The 24538-nt window shown below is 46.7% G+C and overlaps 1 protein-coding gene and 1 non-coding gene across 5 annotated transcripts in view; both read left to right on the top strand.

Moving 5' to 3' along the window:
• Window positions 1-24538, top strand: part of FHOD3 (formin homology 2 domain containing 3) — a 530296-nt gene that overhangs the window by 5261 nt on the left and 500497 nt on the right. The gene's annotated exons all lie outside the window — the stretch shown is intronic.
• On the top strand, window positions 12045-12151 carry LOC128067592 (U6 spliceosomal RNA). The gene has a single exon (XR_008201405.1). It is a non-coding gene; the product is annotated as a U6 spliceosomal RNA (small nuclear RNA).

The following is a 24538-nucleotide window of genomic DNA, read 5'->3' as shown; positions in this document are numbered from 1 at the left end:
GAAAACACAGTACTGCCTTTGCCCTCCTCCTCTGGACTCTGAAATGTTCGTCTTTAACGGTGGCAGATTTAAAACTGATTAACATGCTGAAACCAACTCAGGAGCAACCCCCGCCCCCCCACCTCCAGCCTTCTTTCCCCTCCATGGTTTATTTCTCTCTGAAGTGTCCCTGCAACCTTCCTGTCCTCAGATGGAGGACAGTCACCTCCTGTAACCTCCACACTGTGCCTCCTGCAGCTGATGCCCCGTTGCCTGTGTGTGCCAGCTCAGGAGGGTCCCGGCTTTAAACCTGGTTTTCTAATCTGAGTAGCTGGTTCCACGTCTGTGGGGCGTTTCCAGTCTTGAGTTTGTCAGCATCTGGTCCTTTACGGAGGCAATCAGACCGCTTTTTGTTTTGTTTTAGCTATTTTATTGGGTTGTGTTTCTGTGCCTTGTTCTTAACTAAGAAAGAAAGAATGGGGGAAATTGTTACAGTGAATGTTAAACCTCACCACAGGGATGTAATCAACAAAATCCAGATTGGGGGAAATTATAGTTTCTCTAACAAATAAATGGTAAAGGAGAAGATGGAGATGGAAGGAAACCTTAGATTAAAAGAGATTTAAGAGATATATCCACCAGTTGCCATGTGTGGCTCTAACTGGATGCTGATTCAAACAAACACATTACAAACAAATATTTGAGACCATTGGGGAAACCTGAACAATGACTTTTTGATATTAAAAATTATTAAAGTTAAGTTAATACAAATAAAATGAATAACAATATTTAACATTAAAATTATTAAAGTATAATAATATTGTGCTATGTTTAAAAGAAAAGTTTGTGTGTTTCAGAGATACATACTGAAATATTTATAGATGAAATCATAATTTGCTTCAAAATAATCTTGGTTGAGGGGCAAGAAGTAGGTGGGTGAGTATATAGAGGAAACAAGATAGACTGAGTTAGAGCTAGATTATAGATATATGGGTGTGTCATTATACTATTTTCCGTACTTTTTCATATATTTAACTTTTTTTTTTAATAAAAGAGATGAAAAACTAGGTTATGGGTTCTAACGCTCCCTTTGGGTTCACAGTCCTTTCGTTAAGTGTCACTGTGTGTCCTAAGTGTGTTTGCTATGACTGAGATGGCCAATCAGCAAATTTTTTTGTAGTGCCTCTACTGATATTTAAATCCAGTGTTCCCATCCTTGACCCCCTACTGCTCTATCTGTAGTTTAATTAAATGAAGGAGAAAGGAAAGGAAAGTGAAGTCGCTCGTATTTACTATAACGTGTGCTACACCCTGGACACCTGGCTTTCAACCTTCCTGACCACCGTGAGGGGACTTCTGCCCTCTGACGTCATCATGCAGGCTGCAGGCAGCTGGAGGGGTGTGAGTGGCGGACCCGCGGGGAAGCAGCTGACTGACCACCACCTGAGGGGCACAGTCTCCACTGCCTCCCTGACTTCCATCTTGTCCACAGCTTCAACGGGTGTTTCTGGGCTCCCTGATCCCCTAAGTAGTGTATTCTTGGGCTAACACCTCCCCCCCCCCATGTCTTACTCACCGTAGTTTATAGCAAGTCTTGATGGAGTGAGGTGGAGGTTCCCTCCTTGCCTGGGAACCTGGCCATTAATAGGAAAAAATGAAAACTTAGAGATGGGGTCCATTCATTGGGTTTTAATGGAGGGAACAGTGTAGGAATCAGGCCCGTGTGACCAGCTAAGGAGGAAACAGGGTCAGAGCATGGCCCTTCTCTGCTCCTAACCTCCCTCAGGGACCCCTGCCATTCAGGGTCACCCAGGCCCTTGAGGGGCTGGCCTGCTGCTCCCTGAGGTTTGGTTGGTTGGTTGGTTTCCTAGTCTGCTTGGTTTACTGGTCTAGCCCTAGAACTTGGAACAGTGCCTGGCACATTGTTCATATAAATAGCTGTTGAATGATTGAATTATCAAAGGCATTAGAGTCGAAGAGGGGTCTTCTCACCCAACCATGTCCATGCAGAAGTCCCTTCTGTGAAGCCTCTGGTCAGACATGTTCTAGCTGCTTCTCCTTGGATGATAGAGAGCAGTTGGCGCCCTCCCTTCAAGGGTGGCCTTTCTTCACTTAAAAAAAAAATAACTTTTTTAATTGAAGGATAATTGCTTTACACAGAATTGTGTTGTTTTCTGTCAAACCTCAACATGAATCAGCCATAGGTATACATATGTCCTCTCCCTCTTGAACCTCCCTCCCACGTCCCACTCCATCCCATTCCTCTGGTGGTGGTTTAATCACTAAATCGTGTCCTACTCTTGTGACCCCATGGACCAGGCTCTTCTGTCCATGGAATTTCCCAGGCAAGAGTATTGGAGTGGGTTGCCATTTCCTTCTCTACTGGATCTTCCCGACCCAGGGATCAAACCAGAGTCTCCTGCATTGCAGGCAGATTATTTACCCTGAGCTAGCTGGGAAGCCCCTAGGTTGTTGCAGAGTCCCTGTTTGAGTTCCCTGAGACACAGCAAATTCCCACTGGTTATCTATTTTACATATGGTAATGTAACTTTCTCCATTTTTGAACTTCATTTGTTAGAATTTATTCTTTGTTTGTCCCTGATTTTCACCGGGAAAGGTAGATCCTCATATCCCCACAGATGGGGATGAAAGTGGATCATTAATTGCCTGAGTGAGTCCAAGAGGATGGAAATAGGATGGATAAGGCAGAAGAGCCATGACCTCAGGGTTTGGTAAGTAGAGTGACCTGTGACCTGCAGATAGTGCTGGAAGGAGTTATGGAAAGTGTGGATACTTTTCCCAGTGATGACAGAAGTAAAAAGCTGCTTTCTTTTTGTGTTCAAGCTGAGTCGTCTGGATTGTTTTTATTACTCAAGTTAATGTGTGTATCTTGATATGTGTATGTCTGGTACCCTAAGGCATCTTCACACTTGCAATTCCATTTTGCTGTTTGTGTGGAATTAGGGAGACATTGCTGGGGAGAGGTTACAGCTAACAAAGCTAGATTCAAGGAAGGGAAGGCCAGAGAGCAAAGAGTCTGTCCTTATGAAACAAACAAAGCGTCTGTTCCCATCACAGAATGAGCCTGTGTATGTATTTTGAGACTAAAGAAAAGCACACTGAAGAAATAGAAATCACCTTTCTTACCACCCAAAGGGAGCTATTCTTAACATTTTCTACCAGAATTAAAATATAGCATTATATCTGTGTATTGTATCATCTGTAACGTATGTACCACGTCCCATGTCAGCATTGCTCTGTGAGGGAAAAGTCTGTTTTCTTCAGTGTTTATTTGTCCTCTGTGTGTGTGTGTGTTAAGTTGCTTTAGTTGTGTCTGACTCTTTGAGACCAGACTGACTCTTTCGACTGTAGCCTGCCAGGCTCCTTTGTCAATGGGATTCCTTAGGCAAGAATACTGGAGTGGGTTGTCATGCCCTCTTCCAGGGGATCTTCCCCACCCAGGGATTGAACCTGTGTCTCTTATGTCTCCTGCACTGGCAAGTGGGTTCTTTACTACTAGCACCACCTGGGAAGCCTTGCTTTTCTGGTAAAGGCACTAATCCCATTGGGGGGGGGGGGGGGGAGTCCTACCCTCGTGACCTTATTTAAACCCAATTACTGCCCAAAGGCCGTGATAGCATCACATTGAGGAGTAGGGCCTCAACATATTGCGGAGACACATTCCCTTCCTGACAGCCAACACGAGTTATAAAATTGTACATATGGAAATGTAGGTAAGAAATGTTTAAGATGGAACGAGTAGCTTCCTTCTTCCAGACCTGCTCGCTACACCCCTTCTGTGTCTCCCTCTTTGGAAACACCATGAGAACTGCTTGTCAGCCTCAGCTCCTCTGCGCCTATCCCATCCCTTGCTTTCCACTCCCGATTTATCCGGGCTCCCATCTGGACTCTGTGTATAAGTGCTCTGATCTACCCTGCAACCTGCTTTTTCTGCTGCTGCCGCTGCCTTCTTGCTGGTGGTTCCCCATTCTTATCAGGATAAAGTCGCAGCTTGTCACAGGACACCAAGGCCTCTCTGGGACTGTCTGCCACTCCCAGTCGGTCCTGACCGTCCTTCCCTCCCCATCCCTCCCCATCCCTCACTGTGCTGAAATGCTTGCAGTTTCACAGAGAGGCTGCCCTGATGGTTCAAGCCTGTAGCTCTCCCCAGTCTGCCCCCCAGCCTCCAGCCTGGAGGGAGACCATGCCTGCGGGTCATCTCTGCTGCCTTTCCTGGCCCCCTCCCCGTCCTGTGCAGGCCCCTCGCCCCCTCCCACCTGTGACGCTCTGGTTCTTCATCCCTTCTCAGCATCTCCCCACCAGCTATAAACCTTCAGTAGCAGAAGGTGCATTTCAACTCCCCACTCAGCTCAGAGTTCCTCAAACAGTGCCTGATACCCAATAAGCCCCAATAAAAGAACCGAAGAAGGTTAAGTGAAACAAGTGCAGGCTGTATTTATATACACGATGCCTGCAACTGGAGGGCCTTCAAGAGCCAGTATCCTCACATCTTTGTCAGGTTCCTAATCTCCAAACGTGACTTGCATGTCATAATTTCCGTCACAAACTGGCTGAGTGAGGTATACAACCAGCTCTTCCGAGCCTCAAAACCTTATTTTCTGGCCTCTTCCACACCAAGCCCAGGCCATACCCTGAGGAAGGAAGCCTGGGATTGGCCAGAGAAGGCTCACTGTCGGTCAGCATCGTTTCTTGTTCCGTTGGCAGGGGTGGGTGAGTGCTCTGGGGCCCTCCTGGGTGGGGGTCGTGAGGTCTGCTCTGTGGGGCCAGGCCTGCAGGGCCAGGTGGGGGAGCACTGACTCGTGCCCGTTTTCCCGTTTGTCCCCGAGCCTTCCTGGTTCACTGTTGCTGCCCAGGCTGGGCGTGGGGAGGGCGAGGAGAGTTGTGAGCTGGTGTGTGTGTCTGGGGTGGGCGGTGGGGGACAGAGGTGGCCACAGTGAGTGGTGGGGACTCCGAGCAGAGGGTGGATCTGGGAGACTGGAGGGGTGCCCGCGGAGTCCAGCCACCCTTCTTGCCCCCGGGGGAGATTCAGCCCTTTGCCAACCGCGGTGGCTATGGGGAGATTTTATTTCAGGCGATGGCACTCACCTAAGAGGGATCTATTACCCCTTCTCAGGATCAGATCATAGCTGCAGCCACAAGAGAGCCTGGCTGGCTTCAGATCGCAGCTTCCATAAACCACCAGCACCTCTGGCTTCTGCACGACCAGGGAGTTTCTCAGTGGCTGGTGTCTGAGTGCCCCATGCCTGGAGGTGAGGAGGCCCATCTAGTCTTGGGGTCTCCCATTCAGATTTAGCAGGGCCGGGTGTCTGGGGGCAGGGAAAAGAGAGCAGCTGGGCACCCTGTCCAGAACAATAGTCACGGATATGAGTGGTTTTTTGTTCCCAGAATTGGGTGCATTTTTGTGGACGGTGATTCATCCCTGAATACGCCAGGAGCAGAACCACGGCGTGTCTGTGCAGTTCACAAGGCGCTGGGACGCAGGCTCGCCTGGCTGGTCCTCACACAGCCCTGCAGGAGGGGGAGATGGGCTATGTAGGCCCCGTCTCCAAGTTGAGAAAACTAAAGTCACGTTACTTTCAGGACAGACATACAAAGATGGCTAGAGCTCACATACATGTCTTCTGACTTCAGGCTCACTACGGAGTGAACACAACTAGGGGGATATTTCTGCTGAGTTCATAGACTGAGTTCATAGTTCAGGTGATTATTTATTTTATTTTTTTTTGAGGGCTGGGGAGCAGGCGGGGCTGAGTGGGAAGCTTTATTTCTGTCGATGCCACTGATCCCAGCACATGATAATCATCTCCTTTATTGTGGTGCTTGGTTGGAGAAATAAGTCAGAAAAGTGAAATTGCCTCTGAAGCAGCATGTGACTCACGTCTAAGTGTAATGTAGGCAGCCTGGCCTGTAGCAACATCAGAAGTGGGGAAACTCCATGTGAACTGCGCAGTCCAGAAAGCCTCCTGGAGAGAGCGGTGGGGTGAGTGGGTGAAAGGAAACGGGAAGGCCATCCATGCGGGTGAGAAGCAGATGGGAGGCGTGTGGAGATCAGGTGCGGATGGCTCTGGGTGAGTGAGAAGGGCCTGCCGGCTGTGAGCACATGACTGAGAAGTTACTTCCATTCCATGTAGTGGAAACATGAAGGGAAAGAAAGGGAACAGGAGAAAAAGCCAGAAATTTGGGAAGGAAATGATTCCAGAGGAAAATCGAGGGAAGGGAGAAACAGGGAAAGGAAGACAGAGTAGGATGGTCAGGCAGTGACTGCAAAGCCACCTTGTGACGAATGCCTGGGAGGACAAAGAGCTCAGGACCTGGCCTGGGCCCTGGAGCAGGGTCTCCCAAAGCCCATGGCCACATCACCACTGATTCCTGGTGGGCTGAGGAGCTCGCCAGCGAGGCTTCAGGTATGACCCTTTCTCCCACCTTCCTCGCTTTCGTGGATGTCTGCTCAGTGTCAGGCTCTATTGGGGCCAATGCAGGCACCAGAGTGAGTGAAACAAGAGTGGGTGAAGTGGCTGGGCCCCAGTTCCAGCCCGCTCCCTCTCCTCACACTTTGGAACGTAGCATCTCCCCTGTGGGGCTGTCATGAACAAAACCAAAAATGCATCGTGCTGTTGCGTGTCCCTGGGGACTGCCACTTGGCTTTCGTGGTCTCCAGCCCTACTGCTCCGTGGGCCTGGGCAGGCTGTGCTTCTGTTTCCCTGGACAGCACCCCCCCTCCCCGTTCCTCCCCTCCCTCATCTCCCCCGCCTCCCTGTCACTGCAGAGACAAAGCAGAACCTTCATCCGCAGCTCCTGCCCCGACTAGCCTGTGTGCCCCTCTCCACGTCCCCCCTCCTTCCCACCAGGGCAGCTGTGTCCCCTCTCCTGGCTGGGTCAGGCCCCTTTCCACTGGACCTTCAACCCCTGCTTCCCTCTGGGATCCCTGCTTGACTTGCGAGGGACTAACACCTCCTTCATCCATCCTTCCACCTCCCTTCCTGTCTTCTGCCTTCACCCCTCCTCCAACCCAAGTGTCTTTCGAGCTTGTCTGAGCCCCTCTGTCTGGCTCCCTCCCCACCAGCCCAGCTACAGTGCCCTTGCCATGGCGGGTGTGTGCTCTGACTCTCTGCCACCCCAGGGACTGTAGCCTGCCTGGCTCTTCTGTCCATGGGGTTCTCCTGGCCTGGGTTGTCATTTCCTTCTCCAGGGGATCTTCCCGACCCAGAGATTGAACCCAGGTCGCTTGCAGCTCCTACACTGGCAGGCGATTCTTTTACCACTTGTGCCACCTTGTCACTCACGCCCAGACACCCTCCAGCCTTTATCTCACTTAATCTCTAAGCAGCACTTGCCGTTCCCGAGGATCTCCTCTGAGGAACGCTCGCTGTCCCAAGTGTGATGGTGAGCGATCCACCTTGCCTGAGCTCTTCAAGCGTTCTGCTCCCTCCTGCCCTCAGCTCTGTCCCAGGATCAGGCCTTCTTGCAGCTTACCTCCTTTCCTGCGCAGCTTCTGAGGGCTTTCTGACAGCCCCCTTGTTGGCATCTGGGGCCCCACGCTATCTTGAGCCCAGCTCCCCAGCTGCCCCGGACAGCTCCTCTTGGGTGTTCTGGGGATGTTGAATGCACACTGTGCCCACGTGGGATTGTGATATCTTCCCCCAGACCCATCCTGCCTCAGTGAGGAACGTGACTGTCGACCAGCTGCCCAAACCCAGAACCGCCCCCCAACCCTGACTCTCATCTCTTAGCTGTCACAGTCTGGTGATTCTGGCACTTCCCTCCCCATTCCATGGATAGTTCTTGGCTATAGCAAGTGCTCAGTAGAGGATGAAATGGATGAAGAATAGACACGATGGTATATCAGGAAATATCTGTCACATGGCAGTTGTCCTTGGCTGTGAACACATCACTCCGAAGCACAGAAGCACTCTTAAGTTACTTACAACAGCATTTTTATTATTGCTCACGATTTCCTTGGACCAGGAATTTCGGGACAACTGAGCCCTTTTGGCTCAGGGTCTCTCATGAGGCTGCAGCGAGGTGATGGTGGGGCCCAGGACCATCTCACAGGCTCTTCAGTTGAAAGTTTGGTGTCCGGACCAGGAAGATGTGAGTAACTGGGAGTTCCTTGGGCATCTCTCTATGTCTCTTTGGTGTCTCTACCAGATACCTTTAGCATGGCGGCTTCCAGATAGCTAGACTTCTTATGTGGCCATTCAGGGCTCTAAAGAGCGAGGACCAGGATCAGGTGATGTTCTATCACTTTTCCTAACCATCCATCTCCTTGCACTGTGCTCCTTAGAATCAAGTTGCCAAGCCTGGCCCACATTCAAGGGCCAGGGAACTAGATACCATTGTTTTCTGGGAGAAGTGTCAAAGAATTTGTGAACTTTTGAAAAAGAAATCAATATACAGTGAAATTCATTTTTATTTTTGATGTTCAGTCCTGTGAATTTTAATATACCTATTGGCTTTTTAATTGAAGTATAATTGATTTAGGGTATTTTAGTCATTTCAAGTGTACAGTATTGTGATTCAGTACATTTTTGGAGGTTATGCGCCAGAACAAGTGTAGATTCTGTAACTACCACAGGATACAGAGCAATTCCAGCAATGTGGAGGATTTCCTAGGCCTTCCCTTTGTAGTCAGACACCCCCTTACCCCCATCCCTCGTAAACAGGGATCTGTTCTCTCCTTATAGCTTTGCTCTTTCCCAGAAAGCCATCCATAGAAATAAAATCGTTTGTATGTAACCTTTAGAGACTGGCTTATCTCACTCTGCACAGTACCCCTGTGATCCATCTAAGGTGAATTGGTGGCTCATTTATTTTTCATGCCGAGTGAGATTCCATTGTATGGATGAACCAGTTTTGGCTCAGTGATAAAGAATCCGTCTGCAATGAGGGAGACGCAGGAAACGAAGGTTCCGTCCCTGGGTTGGGAAGATCCCCTGGTGGAGGGCATGTCAGTCCCCTCCAGTACTCTTGCCTGGAGCATCCCATGGACAGAAGAGCCTGGTGGGCTACAGTCCACGGGGTTGCAGAGAGTCGGACACGATCGGAGCAGCTGAGCACGCATGCACCGGTTTGTTTATCCTTTCACTTGTTCAAGGGCATCTGTGTTGTTTCTAATTTTTTGTGGTTACAAATAAAGCTGCTCTACGCATTTGATCTGGAGGCTGATCTCTTTGCTTCTTTATGTCATACCACCGTTTCTGCTCTACTGATTTGGGTGGAGATTTCATGGGAACATAAATTTTCATTTTGCTAGGATAAATCCCTAGAATTGGGATGACTTTTTGGCAGAGGTTTACCTGGCTCTTTTCTTAGCAGGACTGTCAGGAGGTTTTTACTTCTTGGGCAAATTACCCTTGGTCAGAAGAATTTGTTATTTGAGTCTTTGGACTTCAGACTATAATTACTTTTGAAAACACTGCCCACAGAAAGGACCATTCATTTAAAAGTCGCTTACAGTTATTCTTTATTTTTAAGGCTTCAAGGCCCTACCGTGGCTGGATCGGGGTGTCCCCCCCTCCCCAGCCTGGTCCCCCTGAGGGCTGACGTCACCTTGCACTCACGCCACACTCTCATCCTGCAACTCTACAAAGGGGCGATGACCCCATGGAGCACAAATCACCCGAAATTCCGCACTTGGCAAAATACCATAAATAAATGAAGAGCAGCCTTGGAGAATGCTAGCTTATGAAAACTGCACTTTGATCACGGAGTGTAGAGATGAAGTAAGCAGAAGTGGGGGCAGGGTAGGAAACTGAGGGTGTGCTTCTCTTCCCCTGAAAGTCAGAGACCAGGCCTGAAGTGAGGGAGGTGGCCGGGAACCATGGGAGGGGTGGCATATTTAAGTCCAGAGGCGATAATATGAAAGATCCAGTTTTTGAACGGCTTTGACCTCTTTACCAAGGGAAGGCTCCATGTCCAGAAGGTCACTAAGACCTCAAGATGTCCTTCATCTGAGCTTTCTGCTCACCCCATTTGTGCTTGGCTGGATGAAACTCCCAGCCTGGGAGCCTGCCTGAAATACACAGAGCCCCTCTTTCAGCTCCCTTTCCATTCTGTGGTGTTACCTGGGAATACCTATCTTCCTGAGGGCACTAGAGTGCGTAAATTAGGTCAAGGACCTAAAGGGAGGAGTTCTATGTGGCTCTTCAGGTGCCTTTAGGAACCGAAGACGTCGCCGTGTGCATCCTTTAGGAAAAGGAAGTTCAGTGTGAAATTCGTGCCTGATCTGTGCAGCAGTGTTTTACTCAGCTCGCACAGATGTGAGTTCTTGCTCTTTGTCAGGTCCTCTGCAGTGTGTTTGGAAGTCAAAGAAGAATAAAGCATGGGCCATGCTGTCAAGAACGCAAAGGCCATGATGGCAACAGGCTGGCTGCGTGTCCTAACTGTAGGTACCACTTGGCTGCTATGAAAAGTGCATTCAGAGCTCCAGATAGCCAAGTCATGGTGAACTTATACCCATCGCCTCCTGGGTATAATCTGGGGACTTTGCTTATGCAAGAAGTTGTGATTTGGCTTTGATTCAGGAGAGTTTCATTAGATCCTTTTGGTTGTGCCGAGACGTTGAGGACATCATCAGCATCATAGCTGCCCCCCTGAGAAATCAGCTCCCCTCTTTCTTCTCCAGCCTTGGGACTTTTCCTGGTCTCTGTCCATTTCCTTGGCCACTCAAGAGCTCTGTATTCCAGATTCGGCCTCTGGTGATCCAAGTTTTCTGCTCTAATGCATTTTCCTAATTCCGAGTCTCGTGGTTCCCTTGTTCATACTGTGTATAGAAACTTTCACCAGGTTCCCTTACAGATGAAAGTGGGGGGCTTCTGCAGAGGGGATGTGGGAGTTAAGGTGGATCTGGGGGCCTTGGGCACGTCCCGAGATTCTGAACTTTGCTTGTAGCATTAGAATTCATGCAAGTCTTTGGGTTGGGGGGCCCAGAGATAAAAGCCCAGTGCTTTTTGGGCCCCAGTGCTTTGTGGGTGCTCACATGTGCACCCCATGAGTTCTTGCCTCACGCCTACCTGCAGAGAGACACCCCTCCCACCCCCCTGTACTGTCCCAGGGAACTGGATTGGTGTTCAGCCAGGCAAAGCCTCCATCTCATCTGTCATCAGCCTGACTTTGGGAAGCAGGATCTTGGTGTCCTGGTTGGGTATGTGTCCTGGCCCCCTCCCTGGTGAGCCGCCTCTAAGGCTGTGACTTGCCAGGCCGGCCAACGGCAGCTGATGAGACTAGGATAAGAGCTAATCCCAGGCTGAGGAGTGGAAAGGGAGGGAGGTTCTTTGTGTCTGGGGCTCTGGGGTCTGTGAGCCTCTCTTCTCCCCCTACCCTTCCTTGGATAGCCATTGCTTTCATTTCACCAGAGTTCTTGACCAGTTCTTGAAGCAGAACAGGCCATCAAATCAATGCATGTCATTCTGCAAAGTCTAAATAGTTTAAATTCATCATTCTGGGCAGTGTTTGATGATTAGAGTTTGCCAAAGCAGGGGGATCGGTGCGGGGCGAGGAGAGGTTTTGCCCCTCTTCACTCCCAGGACCCTGCTCTCTTCTGCCTTCTTGAGTGGGTGGAGGGGACTGGGCGCCACCACGTTGAAGTTGTGGGTAGCAATGAAGTTCCAGGCAGCAATGGGATTGCTCTCATTCTACTGCCTGGGTCATGGGGGCTAAAGATCCACCTGATGGGGAGAGGCTCTGCTCTGAGGCCTTGCGGAGCTGTCTGTGCACACTCCACAGAGTATTTTGGTCATAATGATCCATCATTGTCAAAGGACCTTAGATGTCATTAGCATCTTAATAGTTTCTGATCAGTTTCCACTTCCGAGGTGGCGCTGGTGAGAAAGAACATACCTGCCAATGCAGGAGACATAAGAGACCCAGGTTCATTCTCTGGGTTGGGAAGATCCCCTGGAGAAGGAAATGGCAACCCACTCCAGCATTCTTGCCTGGAGAATCCCATGGACAGGGGAGCCTGTTGGGCTACAGTCCCTTGGTCGCAATGAGTTGGACACGACTCAGCAATGAAGCACAGCACATAGTTGATTAACGGTGTTGTGATGCTGATTTCGCTAGCACATATACTAAAATTGGAATGATACAGAGAAGATCAGCCTGGCCTCTGTGCAAGGATAACTCACGAATTCGGAAAGCGTTCCATATTTTTAATATTATCCCCAATACCTGCCACTCCAGTCTTAGTTGGTGGTGGCAGAATAGTCTCAGAACTGTTTGACTCAATTGGCCATTTAAGTTTAATAGTAAAAGCCTGGTTAATGATAACAGTGCATCGTAAAACCTTCAGAAGGAAAGGAGTATATTTTGTGGAACACTTGTTTTGTGTGTAGCAGTTTTAAGTTATTTGTTTTTAAAATCAGTACTTTTAAATGGAAACAACTTGACCGAAGATCTGTCACAGAATTTGAGATCCATTTTAAAAAGCTTAGTGAGAAAACAAAAAAAAATATCGTGTTCGTTTCAGGTGTACTACAACATGGTTCAGTTACAAGTGTACAAGCATCTTGTATACAAGTATATAAGCATATACAAGTATCTATTCTTTTTCAGATTCTTTCCTCCTTTACTGTGTTTCGTAATACTGAGCAGAGTTCCCTGTGCTGCACAGTAGGTCCTCAATGGTTATTAATTTTAAATATTGCTGATCCTCATTGCTATGTGTGTATTTCCAGAATGTATAAAATTATTGCCTTCCCCTCACTTTTAAATCACGCTGGAGAAGGAAATGACAACCTGCTGCAGTATTTTTGCCTGGGAAATTCCATGGACAGAAGAGCCTAGCGGGCTGCACACAGTCCATGAGGTTGCAAAGAATTGGACACGACTAGTTATGTGCACACACACACACACACTTTAAATCAGAGAGCTATGGTCAGTCCCTGGGTCAGGCGCAGGGGTTCATGAGAAGGTGAGGAGGAGCCAGCACCCCTTTGGGGGACTGCCCAGTGCCCAGGAACTGAGTGAGTGTGTGTGGTTGGTAACACAGCCAGTGTGCACGTGACTCCTCCTCCTCTTTCTTGCTGTGAGGCTGGATCACTGAGGTGGGGGGGAGGGGCAGAGCCTTCCAAGAGGGTGGCAGCAATTGGGGTAGAAGGCAGACAGCAGGTGTCAGGGCCCAAGGTCAGGTAAGAGGAGGGATGGACAGTGAAAATGGAAGAGCAGTGGGTGGCCTGAAACTGCCCACCTTCCAGTCCTGCCAGGAAAATGGTCAAAGGGACCCCCTGCTTCCTCTTGGGAGGATGACAGGGAGAGGGACATCCTTAGGGAATCTCCAGGAGGGCGGTGTATCGTGTCTGTTTTCTTCACTGCTGAATCCCAGGTTGGCCCTCTTTGCAGCGAGGTGGGGGATGGATATGGGGAGCGAGACTGCAGCAGAGACAGCGGAGGAGCGGGGTGGCCCTGGAGCCTACAGAGATGAAAGGACGGGCAGCTTCACAGGGGAGCTGGAAGGTGTGGTGTCGGGCACGTCAAGTTGAGACTGCAGGGTCCAGCCGGCCAGCCCCTTCTGCTCATCACCAACCCGTCTCCTGGAGGCCAGGGCACCTTCAGGAGGCTGTCTCCATCTCCAGTGGCCTGCAGGGCCCCGTCCTCTGTCCAGTCTCGTCCCTTTGCATTTTCCGTCTCATGTTTTATGCTTTAGCAGACCAGCTGCCTTAGTCCCTCACATTCCTCGCTGTTTCATGCTGGCCTGCCCTTGCTTTGCCTTCACCCTGCCCTGTCCTAGCCCGCTCCTCCTGGTAAGGTCATCCCCTTCTCTTTACACCGATGGCTCTGGTATAAACTCATTCATTCCTTCCACGGACACTGATCACTGCCTGTAAAGTGTCAGATGTGACTGCTGGGTGCTGCCACCTGCCCCCACCCCCCAGGCCACATAGGTACCCCTTCTGAGCACACCTTTGGATTTCTGTTCAGTCCAGCACAATGATTTAAAGCACAGGCCTTGTATCCCACAGATATACAATTTGTATATCTGCGCTTCAGTTTGTATATCTACGAAATGGGAATATATAGCACCTTCCTTGGGGGAGTGGGCTTCAAGCCGAAAATGAAATTGCCCCTGGAAGGCATTTAGCACAGGGCTTGGCCCACTCAGAGACAGGGAGGTGTCCTGAGGATGCTTATCTGTCTTGTAGCATCACGGGTTTGGGATTCCCTGACTGGGTCCCTTTCCTATGGGACCCAGGGGCTGGCTTCAAGAAGGAAATAGGATTTAGCCAAGTCTGGGGCACAGAGGTGGTGTTAGGTGCATGGGAAAGGGGAGAGTAGGTTAGAGGGATGGAGAGTGAGGAGTATGAGATGAGTAGAAGCCAGCCGATGAAAGGTCTGGGGTGCCAGGCCCCAGTTCTGGCCTTGGTAACCAGGATTTGGTCCATCCACAATGTGTCCTCATGATCAGCCGATTTGGGCTCAAGATCCAAGGCCTTCAGGCAAACTGAGAAAGGCAACCAATGTATTTGAGTGTCTAGAAAAGCATTTAGGATCTTGTGTGACATATGTGATCACTGAGGGGTGAAAGCATTTGGGGAGTAGTAGTTTCAGCACTTCCAGAATACTCTGCCAAGAGGACCCGGGGCTGGGGCTGGGCAGGAGGGATTGGAGCTGCTTAAGTGGTGGAACCAGGAGGCAGGTCCACTGTTGGTGGGATCAAGAGCTTCACTTTGCCTGAAACTCTGGGAGTACTTCCTAGGGCTTCCCAGGTGGCACCATAAAGAACCCCCCTGCCAACGTAGGAGACATAAGAGACGTGGGTTTGATCCCTGAGTCGGGAAGATCCCCTGGAGGAGGGCATGGCAACCTACTTCAGTATTCTTGCCTGAAGAATCCCATGGACAGAGGAGCCTGATGGGCTACGGTCCACGGGGTCGTAAAGAGTTGGCCACGACTGAAGCAACTTAGAATGCAGGCACTGGGGGTGCTAGAATGGGTGGGTAGAGGCATTCTGATATGCCTGGGCTGTGACCTCTCCCCAAGCCAGCAAGGGCTGCATTCTATGAGTAATAACACATGCTAGCTGAAGTCTCCCGTTATCTGCAATCTTTCCTCGCAGAAGATCCCATCCACTGCAGTCTTTTAAAGTGTCGTCTTTGCTCATGTTAAGTGGAAGAATTTGCTGGTGCGCCCCACTGCAGGACTCTGTTCTAAATTTTCCTTGCCGTCTGCTTCGCTTGCTGCTGCCAACTCCCCGTCTTTTGTGGCCTGGGTGACTGGTGCCCAGAGAAGCGTGTGTTGAGCTGAGTTGAGAGAAGAAAGCTGGTTTGGTTAGAAGAGTCTTATTTTGGATCCTGTGGCCAACGGCCAAAGTAATTTGACGTGCTTAATTTGATATTCCTGGCTGTCCACAACCTGAATTCAGCCCGTCTTTGTCCTGCTCTGCTGTTCCTTGACACATTGATCTACCAGCTGTTTCTTGCCTTTTCAGGCTCCCTCTTTAAATATCCAGAGAAGGAAATGTCAACCCACTCCAGTATTCTCGCCTGGAGAATTCTGTGGACAAAGGAGCCTGGCAGGCTACAGTCCATGGGGTCGCAGAGTCAGATACAGCTGAGTGACTGTCACTCACTCACTCACGCTTTGAATATCCGTAAGGGGAGGTCCCTGGCAGTAAATAGAGAAGTTGATTCTGGGCCTTTGTGTCCTAGTGTGTTTTTCAGACTGTATACATTTGTGAAGGTAGGTTTGGGGAGGCAGGAAAACTTGCCTTTAGGCAGCTGTACCTGCCTCCTAAGCTATTCTCTGAGTGAGCCACACTCTGTACCAGTGACTAGCTACTCCCTTTCCTCCACACCTTCCTAGATGGCAGGGGCTGCCCTGACCGTTGCTGCGGCCTCCATGAAGCCTGCTCTGCTGAGCCTGGCCAGAAGTAATCATCCTGCTGCTCGCCCTCCCAGTGATGGGTCTCTACCTTTCCCCAACTTCCTTTCTCTTTAGATTATGATTTGTTGTTGTTCAGTTACTGAGTCATGTCCAGCTCTTTGCGACCCCGTGGAAAGCAGCACAATTGCAGCTTTCCTGTCCTTCACCATCTCCCAGAGTTTGCTCAAACTCATGTTCGTTGAGTTGGTGATGCCATCCAACCATCTCATCCTCTGGCACCCCCTTCTCCTCCTGTCTCAAAAATTTTGAATTCCTTTTCCCTTGGGAGAGGAGGGATACTCACTGGCTAGGATCCTGCTCTCATGGATCTTCGTATCCCCTGAAGTGATTGCCACTGCTTCCTCTAACTCTTTTTCAGTCATTTATTTCCTTTTTACTTTTCTTTTCTTCAAATTTATAGAATTAATTTTTTTTAAATGAGTTTTCTGTCCTGGTTCTAGGTTTCTGGAATGTATTTTAGGAAGTGACTGAAGATGAAATCTGTAAAGATCATTTGCATTTCAAGTTTAATTCCTCATGTTACTGTCCAGTCTCTGAGGTCCCCTAGCCAAACAAACAAATAAAAACAATTCTTAACCAGCACCGGCTGAGAAGCTGAAAGGCTGAGTAGAACAACAGATAGTCTCATGATGCTGAGGAGATAAAAATGACAAGTTAAGGGCTTATTACAAAGGTGGAGAGATCCTGGAAATACCTCATGGTTATAAATACCCTGTTGCTTCACTCAGGAACCCTGAAGGACTGTATCCTAGGAGAAATGGCTTCCTAAAAATAGGCCAACAGTTATAAAGACTGAAACCCAACCTCAAATTAGCTGACCAGAATAGACCAAGTTTACAAAGATTGAAACCAAGCCTTGAATCAGCTCAACCGCTGATTGGATTAAGATAATCTGTTCCTGATCTAGTTGCCTGCCACAGACTGAAGAAAATCATGAAACAACATCTAGCTCCTTTGCAGTTTTAAAAATATTTATATAAAAGATTCATCATTTAGCTAAAGAAGTACCAGGCATATAAACAGGCAGGATCAAGAGAAGGAAAAGACACTCAAAACAGACCCACAGGTGATACATATGCTGTAATTATCTGATAGACATTAATGTCAGTGATTAACAGATTCAAGAAATAAAATGACAAGATGGAGAGTTTCATCAGAGAACTGGAATCTACTTACACATAAAAGATCAGAAATCTGAGAACTGAAATAGGCAGTGATATTACGCATGCCTGTGTGCCAGGCTGCTTCAGTCATGCCTGACTCTCTGACCCTGTGGACTGTAGCCCCCCAGGCTCTACTGTCCATGGGGCTCTCCACTGGTGGATTTAAACAGTGGCATAGACGCAGCTGTAGGGAGAATTAGTGATCTATAAGAGCAGATAAGTGAGTAGAAATATCCTGCCTAAAACAGGGAGAGAAAAAAAGATGAAAAACAAAGGAAATATCCACCAAAGCTAAATGATACATAATGAAAAGTCCTAACACACATGTGATTGAACTTCAGGAAAAAGAAGGGAAGAAGTAAAATTCCAGGAGATACTAATAAAATTTTCTGAAAACAATGAAATATACCAAGACACAAACTAGAGTAGTACTGTAAACCCCAAGCAAGAGAATATAAAGAAAAAAGAAATTTGTCAGTAATATTTCTGAAAACCAAAGACAGAAATGAAATCTGAAAGCAGTCCAAGAAAAAAGACATAATTACTTTCAAAGAAAGAACAGGAAGACTGGCAACTGAGTCCTTAACTGTAATGATGGACTCCAGAAAACAAATCTGTCCTGAAACTGTTGAAATGTTTCTATGTAGATTTCCCTCCCAGATTTCACAAAGATTTCCCTCTAGATTTCACAAAGGTGAAAAAAAATCATTTCTAGACAAGTAGAGACTGAATTTATTGTCAGCAGACACACTCTAAAAATAGTAAAAGGAGTTCTTCAGAAAGAAGCCTGACCCCAGATAGAGGCGTGGATATGTAGAAGGGAATGAAAATCAGTGGATAACGTAAATACATGAGTGAGTCTAAATGAACTCCTGACTGTGCAGATGTCTCATGGGATTAAAGTACAGGTAAAAACAAAATATACAACAAGGAACAGCACAAAAGAATGAGGGGGATAAATCGAATTAAAGTGTTTTAAAACTCTTATTTTCTGGAGAATGGGAAGGTGTTAGTCAATTATAAGTCAAGGATGTTGTTTACATGATACCCTTAAAATAACAGTAAAAAGGAATATAAAGTTAACCTAGTAGAGAAGGAGATATTTAAAAATACAAGATTAACCTAGAGGAAGTTAAAAATGGAAATAATTGAGAGAAGAAGGGACATTAAACATAAAGGACAAATAGAAAGCAAACAGAACATAGATTTAAATCCAGATCTATCAGTAATTATAGTAAATGAAAATGGACTAAATATTCCAATTAAAACTCTCTAGTTGTGAAACTTATTTAAAAAAAAGTGGAGCAAAATCCAATTAGATGCTACTTGCAAAAAGATGTTAAATATAGAAATACAGGAAAACTGATAGTAAATGAATGTAAGAAAGACATATCAAGAAAAAAGGTGATATTGGAAATGATACAACATATGCCCTAAGATAGACTTCCCAGGCGGTTCAGTGGTAAGGAATCCACCTGCCGGTGCAGGAGATGCAAGCTTGATCCCTGGCTCAGGAAAATCCCCGGAGGAGGAAGTGGCAACCCACTCCAGTATTCTTGGACTTCCCTGGTGGCTCAGACGGTAAAGCGTTCTGCCTACAATGCGGGAGACCTGGGTTCAGTCCCTGGGTTGGGAAGACCTCCTGGAGAAGCGAATGGCAACCCATTTCGGCATTCTTGGACTTCCCTGGTGGCTCAGACGGTAAAGCGTCTGTCTACAATGCGGGAGACCTGGGTTCAGTCCCTGGGTCGGGAAGATCTCCTAGAGAAGCGAATGGCAACCCACTCCAGTATTCTTGGACTTCCCTGGTGGCTCAGACGGTAAAGCATCTGTCTACAATGCGGGAGACCTGGGTTCACTCCCTGGGTTGGGATTCCCCTGGAGAAGGAAATGGCAATCCACTCCAGGACTATTGCCTGGAAAATCCCATGGACAGAGGAACCTGGTAGGCTACAGTGCATGGGGTCATAACGAGTCAGACACGACTGAGTGACTTCACTTTAGTGAGTATGAGACTTTAAGTCAGAAAACACTTCTAGTTAAAAAGAGGGGCAGTTCATCAGGGAGATACCAGAAATCCTATTTGTTTGCATCTAGTTATAGAAAGTATAAAATTGCAAGAAAAAATAGACAAATTTATAATTAGAGTGGGTTTTAGCATACTGTTAGTAACTGATTGAAGAAGCTGACAAAAAATTTGTAAAGCTATAGAAGATTGGAATCAGTTCAGCCGCTCAGTCATGTCTGACTCTTTGTGACCCGATAGACTGCAGCAAGCCAGGCTTCCCTGTACATCACCAACTCCCGGAGCTTACTCAGACTCATGTCCATCGAGTCAGTGATGCCATCCAACCATCTCACCCACTGTCATCCCCTTCTCCTGCCTGCCTGCAATCTTTCCCAGCATCAGGGTCTTTTCCAATGAGTCAGTTCTTCACATCAGGTGCCCAAAGTATTGGAGTTTCAGCTTCAGCATCAGTCCTTCTAACGAATATTCAGGACTGATTTCCTTTAGGATTGACTGGTTGGATCTCCTTGCAGTCCAAGGGACTCTCAAGAGTCTTCACCAACTCTGCAATTCAAAAGCATCAATTCTTTCACGCTCAGCTTTCTTTATAGTCCAACTCTCACATCCATACATGACTACCGGAAAAACCATAGCTTTGACTAGATAGACCTTTGTTGGCAAAGTAATGTCTCTGCTTTTCAGTATGCTGTCTAGGTTGGTCATAGCTTTTCTTCCAAGGAGCAAGCATCTTTTAATTTCATGGCTGCAGTCACCCTCTGCAATGATTTTTGGAGCCCCCCAAAATAAAGTCTCTCACTGTTTCCATTGTTTCCCCATCTATTTGCCATGAAGTGATGGGGTTGGATGTCATGATCTTAGTTTTCTGAATGTTGAGTTTTAAGCCAGCTTTTTCACTCTCGTCTTCCACTTTCATCAAGAGGTTTTTTAGTTATTCTTTGCTTTCTGCCTTAAGTATGGTGTCATCTGCATATCTGAGGTTATTGATATTTCTCCCGGCAACCTTGATTCCAGCTTGGGCTTCATCCAGCCTGGCATTTTTCATGATGTACTCTGCATAGAAGTTAAATAAGCAGGGTGACAATATACAGCCCTGACGTACTCCTTTCCTGATTTGGAACCAGTCTGTTGTTCCATGTCCAGTTCTAACTGTTGCTTCTTGATCTGCATACAGATTTCTCAGGAGGCAGGTCAGGTGGTCTGGTATTCCCATCTCTTGAAAAATTTTCCATGGTTTGTTGTGATCCACACAGTCAAAGGCTTTGGCATAGTCAGTAAAGCAGAAGTAGCTGTTTTTTCTGGAACTCTCTTGCTTTTTTGATAATCCAACGGATGTTGGCAGTTTGATCTCTGGTTCCTCTGCCTTTTCTAAATGCAACTTGAACATCTGGGAATTCATGGTTCACGTACTGTTGAAGCCTGGCTTGGAGAATTTTGAGCATTACTTTGCTAGCATGTGAGATGAGTGCAATTGTGTGGCAGTTTGAACATTCTTCAGCATTACCTTTCTTTGGGATTGGAATGAAAACTGACCTTTTCTAGTCCTGCGGCCACTGCTGAATTTTCCAAAATTGGAATACTAATAACCAAAATATCCTAACTGATTATATAGACCACTACACCCAAGGATTGTGGAATACACATTGTTTACACGTGCACATGGCACATACTTTAGCATATTTGGGTCTTAAAGAAACTTATTCCATAAATAAAACCCTTCCTATAAAGAAATCTCAGTCTCACATGCCTTTGATAGTTAATTTGCCAAATATTTAGAGAAGAAGTAGGACCAATCTTATACTGAGTCCTCTGGAGAATGGAAAAAGAGTTGAAGATTTTCCTGTTCATTTTATGAGACCAGCATAACCCTGAACCCCAGACTTGACAAGGACATTACAAGAAAGGAAAACTGCCTAGGTCAATCTCTTTCATAAGTGAGGATATAAAGCTAAACAAAATATTGGCAAAAAAAGTTCAACAGTATATTCAAACGACGGGCTTCCCTGGTGGCTTGGTTGGTAAAGAATCCATCTGCAGTGCGGCACACCTGGGTTCAATCCCTGGGTTGAGAAGATCCCCTGGAGGATGGCATGGCAACCCACTCCAGTATTCTTTCCTGGAGAATCCCCAAGGACAGAGGAGCCTGGTGGGTTACAATCCATGCAGTCGCAGAGTTGGACACAACTAATCGACTAAACACACATATTCAAATGATGGGACAGGGCACCAAAATTCAGTCTAGAAATGAAATATTTGGTTTAATATTAAAGTGTATTGTTATTAAATATGCTAACAGGCTGAAAGATAAAAATAATTTGCTCACAATACAGAACAAGCATTTGATAAGGTTTGTACCCATTTATGATAAAAAACAACCTTAGGAAACTTGGATCTCAGTGAACTGCCAATATTGATAAATGATATCTTCTAAGAAATAGAGCAAACATTATATTTAATGGTAAAATTTTGAAAGCCCTGACATTGAGACTGAGATAGGGAAGTTAGCTGTAATCACTTCTTTTCAACAAAAATTAGAAAATAAAAATGACAGGAGTCAAATCATCACATATCTAGGGATACATTTGACCAAAGATATTTAAGACCTCTACTTAGATATGGGAGATATTTAAAAACACTAAATTAAATAGATATAAAATGTTCATAAGTTGGAACCTTCAGTATTATAAAAATGTAATTCCAGTTAAAATCCCAGGAGAGTTTCTGGTAGAATTGCCAAATGGATTCTAAAATTTGTGTGGAAATGCGAAAGGCCAAAAATGTTCAGGATAGTCATGAAGAGAGCAAAGTTGAAGCACTTACACTACCAGAAATCAAGAACTCTTCTAAAGTTATAGTAAGCAGAATATCATGGTATTGGTGCAAGATTTGATAGTCAGACCATTGAGACAGTTAGAGCCCAGAAGCGCAGCCACACGCATGGTGATGACAGCGGTTGTGACGCAGGGTAGTGGGGAGAGTTTGTTCTCCGAGCAAGCAGTGCTGGTCTGCGTGCTCGGTCGTGTCCGACTCTTTTGCGACCCTGTGAACTGTAGCCCGCCAGGCTCCTCTGTCCATGGGATTCTCCAGGTAGGAAAGCTGGAGTGGGTCGCCGTTTCCTCCTCCGGGGGCTCTTCCCGGCCCAGGGACTGAGTCGCCTGTATTGTAGGTGGATTCTTTACCGCTGGGCCACCAAGGAAGCCTGAACAGCGCTAGGTCAGTTAGATACTCACATGGAAACAAGTGAGTCTCAACCCTTATCTTGCGCTGCATTCAAAATTCAATTCCAGGTGGATCACAGATCTAACGGTGAAGGGTAAAACAATACAGCCTTAGACGATAACAGAAAAATACAGTCACAGCTTTGGGTGGGCAAAGATTTTAGACAAGGTATAAAAAGCACTAGCCTTAAAGGGATCAGTTAATGGAGTACATTAAGGTTAAGACCTTGTTCATCAAAAGAAAGGGCAAGTCACAAAGTGGGAGAAGATAACTATGCACTCTCTGTGTGAACTGAAGTGAAAGTTAGTGTTCGACTCTTTGTGACCCCATGGACTATAAAGTCCATGGAATTCTCCAGGCCAGAATACTGGAGTGGGTAGCCCTTCCCTTCTCCAAGGGATCTTCTCAACCCTGGGATTGAACCCAGGTCTCCCATATTCCAGGTGGATTCTTTACGAGGTGAGCCACCAGGGGAGCCCACTCTTTGTGTATAGGTATGTATTTAACAAAGGACTTTATTCAAAATGTATAAAGAGCCTCTACTTTTCCTAAATGAGAAAAGACACAATTGAATAGAAGAATAGGCAGAAATCTTAAACAGGCACTTCAAGATGATATACAAATGGCCAATAGACTTTACTGATCAGGGAAATGTAAATGAAAACGGCATACCCACTAGAAGGGTTGAAATGTAAAAGCACAATAATACTAGCAGTTGATAAAGATGTGGAACCAAAGGAATACTTGCAGACTCACTTTTCAGTGCTCTTTCGTAGCTGCAAAGCTGAGTATCTGCGTGCTCTATGATCCAGCAATTCCATTCCCAAACAGAGACCCAAAAGATGTGTATACATACATGCCCCCAAAGACATACACACATATACACACAGTACATATATACACACACATATACACACATATACACACATGGATAACAAATGATGTGCGTCTATCGATTAATAAATGTCTACAGTAGTAATTTGTGTGATAGCAAAGCAAAGTGAAATCATGTAAAGTTTATCAATGTGGAATGGATAATTATATTTATACAATAGAAGAGTAAACAGCACTGAAAATGTATGGTTATATGTAGTAACATGGATGAGTCTCATCATATAGTAGAGTGAGAGAAGTAAAAGAAGACAGGAGATTATTTACTGTAATTTATATCAAGTTCAATACAGGGAAACTAGTTTATGAGTCTATAAGTTAAGATAGCTGTTACCTTTGGTGATAAGGAGGTTTTAGTGGCTGATGGGGGCCCCTGGGGGTACTGGTAATGTTCTCCTTTTTTGAAATCTGAGTGGTGGTTACATGAATGTGATCCCTGTGAAAATCCATTGGTTTGTATACTTTTCTAAATGTGGTACTTAAATAATAATGTTAAAAAACTTGCTGAGAAAAGCACAGAGGATAGAAGCAGTTGGCTTTTGCCGTTTGAGGATTGGCTGTCTGGAAAGAGGGAGGTGACGATAAACTTCCTGACTTAGGCCCATCCCTGAGCACCGTGAGTGCTTTAGCATCGTGGTCTCTGAAGAGCCTGAGGGCCAGGAAGCAGTGAAGTACCCATCTCTGTGGCCCTTTGTCTCCCTTGGAGATGCTGGAGCTCCGTGGGCTCGGCTGTATCCATGATAGATGATGCTGGCAGGGTCGAGTGTAGCGGGCAGGAGGCCGGAAACCAGAGACCCCTGTTCCTCTCCGCTCCCCTCCCCTCTCCCCACTCCCACCCTCTCCTCTTTTCTTTCTCTGCTGCAAAGAGCCGGGATTCTTTCTCGGGAGTCCACACCCACAGATGAAAAAGACAGAAGGATATTTATTTAGAAAAAGGACAGATGTAAATTCGTATTTTGCAGACGAGACACAAATGCTTAGACTTCAGAATGTTGGTGAAACGTCAACCCTGTGGGCAGTAGAGAGGACTGCTTTGAGAAGTCAAGAATTGCATTTTCAGAAGCTGAATGAAAAGATGTGAAAAATTTTATTCAGGGAATGTTATGGACTGAATGCTTTTTGTTCCCCTTCCCTAATTCCTGTATTGAAGCCCCCAACCTCGAATGTAATGGTACGTGGAGGGGGGGACTTCTGCAAATTAATAGGCTTAGATGAGGACATGGCGGGGGTGTGCTCTTGATGGCAGTATATATATTTACGTGCCCTTTGATTTCCCTAAAATGTAAGTGCCCTTATATTTAGCTAAAAAGCCCTTATAAGAAGAGGGGCCAAAGGAACTGGTTCTCTCCATACTACACTC

Source organism: Budorcas taxicolor, chromosome 22 (assembly GCF_023091745.1).
Source record: "Budorcas taxicolor isolate Tak-1 chromosome 22, Takin1.1, whole genome shotgun sequence".
Classification (NCBI taxonomy): Eukaryota; Metazoa; Chordata; class Mammalia; order Artiodactyla; family Bovidae; genus Budorcas; species Budorcas taxicolor.
Note: the sequence above shows the minus strand (reverse complement) of the source record. Positions and strands in the feature narration are given on the sequence as shown.